Below are 4,994 nucleotides of genomic sequence, written 5' to 3'. Positions count from 1 at the left end.
ACGCCGTCGGGACCCACTAAGTGTCCCGAAACTCACCGACTCGTGTCACGAGTCACCTGCTTCCCCAAAACACTCCAATTTGGATGTTTTGGCAGCAAACACAAGATAACTCCACTACACAATTATCGCCAGATAATTGTACGAATCCGGGTTCTCGAAAGTGTCTATTTCGACACCGGAACCCACCGTCGCTCACCCATCATCACCGAACCCACAAAATGATGATGGTAACCAGCCAACAAGGCTCAGCAATAATTTACAGGATAACCAAACCACGTCGGAAGAAATCCGAACCGAAACCGTGTTCTTTCGACTAATTTCGCCGAAAACGCGCCGGAATCAACTCCTCGATTTTCGCGAAGGCTATCGGATCATGGACAATCAGTCCAGAGATCACCACACACACACATGCACTGCCCACAGTAGCCACAAGGTGCACAATTGCACAAAATCCCCTCAATTTACATAAAATCCTATCATTTTATGTAAATCGGGCGATTAAGTGGCTCGTTCACGCAAACCGAGAACTTATAAGGTCCGCCGAGACATGTACTGCTTGGTCTCGATGTATCGTAGGCCGTGCTCACGATCCGGAGCACAACGGCTCACTGTGGGAAGCGCGGGAGCAACCCGAAGGTTCAGCGAATAGCGCGCAGTCGGGGAAGATCGCGCCAAACAGGGCTAACCGGGCAATGTTGATCCAAAGTGAGGTGAGCATTGTGATCAGCACTGACCATCGATCATCGTGCTCACCTCCGGAGGCATCGGAACAGCCTCGGATCACCGGAACAACACACGCAATCCAGAAACAGCAGCCAAAAAGGCTCCACGGGGTCGACACCGCTTAAACAACGGAACGGAGTCTCCCCGACAGAATCAAAGGTGAGCACGATGATCAGCAATTTGCCACGATCATCGTGCTCCCTTCCATAGAGATCAGGGAGGCTCGGGTTGCTCGGAATAGTAAACCATCCAGAATAAGCCCTATTTCGGGCTTGGCCGGAGCAAGCTTGCTCCGACCGGCTACCGGCGGCACGACGGGGTGCGCGCGGGCCAAGGAAGGTTGCGGGGGAGATGAAGAGTACCAAGCTCACCTCGGGTGGCGGCTGGAAGCGGCGGCGGCGGCGGCGGAACAAGGCAATCCTGCACCAGTTAGGGCTCGGATTCCAGCGAAGCTACGGCCACGGCGGCGGCCGGGGCTCCTCGGGGACGACGGAAGCAGGTCCCCAGAGGCTGGAGGAGGAGGAGGGAGGTGGCACCGGTGGCCCCCGGGCGGCGGCGGCGCGCGGGGCGGAAGCAGGCCAAGCTCGGCCCCAGCAGGCTGGGGTGGCTGCGGGCTGGCCGAGGCGGCGGCGACGGCCAGCAGGGGCGGTTGCGGCGGCGCGGCGTGGTTCGCCGGCGCTCGGGGAGGCTCGCGCGAGCCAAGGTGCGTAGCGCGAAGGAGAGGCTGCCAAGTCTGCTCGTCCCGAGCAGATTCGGGATGGCCGCACCCGGTCTAGGTTGCAGCGGCAGTGCTCGGGGCGGCGGTGGCCGGCGGGGGAGATTCCGATGAGGTCGGGGCGATGCTGGTAGGGTACAGGGATGCAAATACGGTCTTATATCTGTCCTCAACCCGAGAGGAAGAGAGAGATAGAGATGGAGAGGGAGAGAAAGAGGCTGAGGTGGTGGTGGCTGGCCGGAGATCAGTCGGCGGCGGCCGGGAGGCGTACGGCTAGGGCAGGGAAGAGGGATGAAGGTGGCAGGGTGCGGCTAGGGCAGTTGGGGGCTAGGGTTAGGGTTAGGTGGATCAAAAACCCTAAAATCTCTATATATACCAAGGTGCCGATTTGCGAGTTAGCCCGCAAAACCTCAGTATTTCAAACTGAATCCCTCACAGCGCGTGAACAACGCGAGAATACCCCTCCACGTGCGATCTCGCATAAAACGGTACATAAAATGTCGCGACTTTTGCGAAATTACCATTTTGCCATTGCCGACCTCTCCTCGATCAACGTGCGATCTCCGCAGATCCGTCCGTCAGATTTGCGAATGGATAGCACCAGTGCGATCAGCACCACGGAGACCACAAAGCTACCATTTTGGTTCATCTCGATTGGTCGCGGATTCGCGACAAGAACCGTTCCAACTCTCCAATAGAAGAAACTACGCACAAATACATATAAAACATGTATTTTTGGATTTTCTCGAAATCCGTGTGTCAAACTCAAATTCCGTCAGCGCCAATAGTTCCAGAATAGCTGAACCGGTCGAAACGAGCTATTGGACTGCTATGAACGGAGTCCGATACGAGCCTGAAGCCAACTTCACAACGTGGCTTCACCGGAAAAACCAAGTTACTATTCACTTAAGTGAAAAATAAAGATCGCGTAACTTCTCCGTTCTAACTCGTTTTCTCCTGAAATTTGACGAGTGCTTATGTAATTAAATTACACAAATAAACATCGTCAATAGAGAGTTTAGTTGCACTGTCAAAATCTCAGTCCTTACAGTATTAGTAGAAAATGATAATAAACCAAACATTTATTTTTACAAGAGCCAGAAAAGGAAAGGAAATATACTACTATGCCTCAATATGTACACAATATTTTACTATGTTATTGGCCTACACATCCGTTACAATTCTTTTCTTTAACTTTAACTAACTTTTTAGTTTGGTTTTCTTCTTATTATACACCTTATGGAAAGTCAACTGCTCTCGGACTTCTCTCCAATTGGTAGGCATTTGGAGTGGATGGCTCTCGGACTTCCCCAGTTATCATAATCGAAGGCCAGTAGATTAGACTTCTCCTATTATGACACTTCCTAAAGATTGCAACTTGTTTCACACCTAAGTTCATGACTTTTAAGGTTAATCATATCGATCACTTACACATTCCCTTAATCTCTAACTCAGGTTTTATCTAAAGTTCAAATGCCACTATGTCTCATACCCTAGGTTCCATCCTAGATTTGATGCCACTATTTTCACACCTTAGACTCCAACATATTTTCAATGTCATTGTTGTTTACCTATGTTTCAAGGTTCACATAACACTTATATGCGTCTCTCACCCAAAGCCCACCCCTATTTTATTTTTAAAATAGCCTTCATGTACGGCTATTCCTCTTCTTCTTCTTCTTCTCATTTTCTTCTCATTTCTCCTCTCATTCTCTCTCTAGGGTTTCTCCAACAAAGGGTTTTGGAGAATATTAAAGGTAGGAAATTGGAGCTTTTGGAAGGAGAAGAAGCTCAAGGCAAGGAAGAACTTGAGGAGCTAGGAGTCTAGGTAAGTATTCTTACACGTATGAGTTAGGGTTTAATTTAATTACCCTAAATCGCAAGTTTTTGAGATTCTTGGGTTTTGGAAGCTTGGATTACTCCATGAAATCCTAAGAAATTTGGAGTATGGATAGTATGTGTAAACCCTAGGGTCGGAAATAGGGTTTTGTAGGAATTGAGGTCTATTATGAAATTGATCTCTTATATTCCTAATTGAAGGTTAATTCGACGTGTTGGGAGACTCGGATCGAAGTTCCGACGAGTATATGGCGAAATATTGAGGAAAAACCTCATTTCACTTTCGTTAGTCGTGGGTCGAGACAAATAGGCGTCTAAAAATTGCGGGACTTGGATTCTCACATTTCGGCATCCCTACGAGGTGTGTGGTGCTATCTGAAATCTCCGAATTTCTCATTATGTCTATATCACCTCTTTGAGCATGTTTGTATGTGTATAGTGTTGACTTCATGCATTGTAGGGTTAATGTGATATGTGGCTAAGATATTAGACTTTTTGTATGCTTTCAATGTAAGAATACATGTGAAATGACAAAGGACCATGAACTTAGAAACCCTATGAATGTATGAGCAATGTGTTGGACTATGATAATAATAAATAAGGTGATATTGTGACGAGATGGATTGAATAGCACCAAGAATTATGGAATGCTAGGCAAAGAAAATCTTATGAACTTTGTGGCAATAGTGACATGGTATTCTCAAAGTTGAGGATTGAATCATACTCACAGGTAGTCTAATATGCTTGAGGGTGGTCGCTCTACTTCAAGCGGTGAGCTCCGGAGTTGTCATCAACTGGGCGGTAGCGGAATTCTCCCCAGCAGACGGTCCCGTCGGATTTGTAATGAAATTCTCCCCGACAAAAAAGAATTTGGTTTGGTGAGTTGGGTTTAACCAAATAGTTAGCCAAAAGGATTGGGTAAAGATAAAGATAAAAGAAAAATGCATACATCATGAACATCATATTGGTTGTTTCAGTTTATCCAGGCATAGTAGCTGCATCAGTTTGGTTTGCTTATCTATTCCTTTTCCTACATATGCCTGATTAGTCCTAGTGGGTGAGTCGACGGGGTCGGTAGCCGAACTCACTGGAAACTTCTTCTAGTTCTCACCCCACTAACCTTGCTGATCGTAGCACGAGCAGAGCGATCGAGAATCGCGGCAAGGGCATTGCATCCTAGGTAGTGAACTTCCTTCAAGTATAGATGTACCTTTTATATTTCATCTTTTGTAGTTGATGAAAAAGGACATGTAAAGAAAAGTTATGTATTTGGACATGAATGTAATGTAAATGGATCTTGTAAGCTTTGTATTTGGTTTAATGTAATCATGATACAATATATGGATGTAATAATTGGTTACTTTCACTTGCTTTTGTTGCTTGCCCTCGTACAAGCCATGTATATTGAAATTCTTCCTGGGCAAATTCTTTATACATGTTCGTGATTGTGGAGCCTTAGGCGAACAGGGGAGGCTCTGTCTGTTTGGCGTTTGTGTACGTACCCGAACCGACCAAATTGGCAGTTGTGGGGCGTGACAGATAGAGTGGTATCAGAGCAATAAAAGTAAAAATATAGGATAGATCTAGGGACCTTAGGATGGAAACCGTAAGGAGCTAGGCTTGTGAGAGACGGGAATTTTGACTTGTGGTGAAAGGTGAATTGATTGGGTTGTGTGTTTTATACCTCTAAAAAGGATGTTAGAGGTGGATTCAAGGT

The 4,994-nt window shown here is 46.8% G+C and overlaps 1 long non-coding RNA gene across 1 annotated transcript; it reads left to right on the top strand.

Annotated features, from left to right (window-relative positions):
* Positions 2,782 to 3,827, top strand: LOC109717079. Its single transcript, XR_002218113.1, has 3 exons — positions 2,782 to 2,847; positions 3,160 to 3,266; positions 3,479 to 3,827. It is a non-coding gene; the product is annotated as an uncharacterized LOC109717079 (long non-coding RNA).

The sequence above is a fragment of the Ananas comosus genome, linkage group 1 (assembly GCF_001540865.1).
Source record: "Ananas comosus cultivar F153 linkage group 1, ASM154086v1, whole genome shotgun sequence".
In the NCBI taxonomy this organism is placed as follows: Eukaryota; Viridiplantae; Streptophyta; class Magnoliopsida; order Poales; family Bromeliaceae; genus Ananas; species Ananas comosus.
This window is presented reverse-complemented; position numbering and strand designations above follow the sequence as displayed.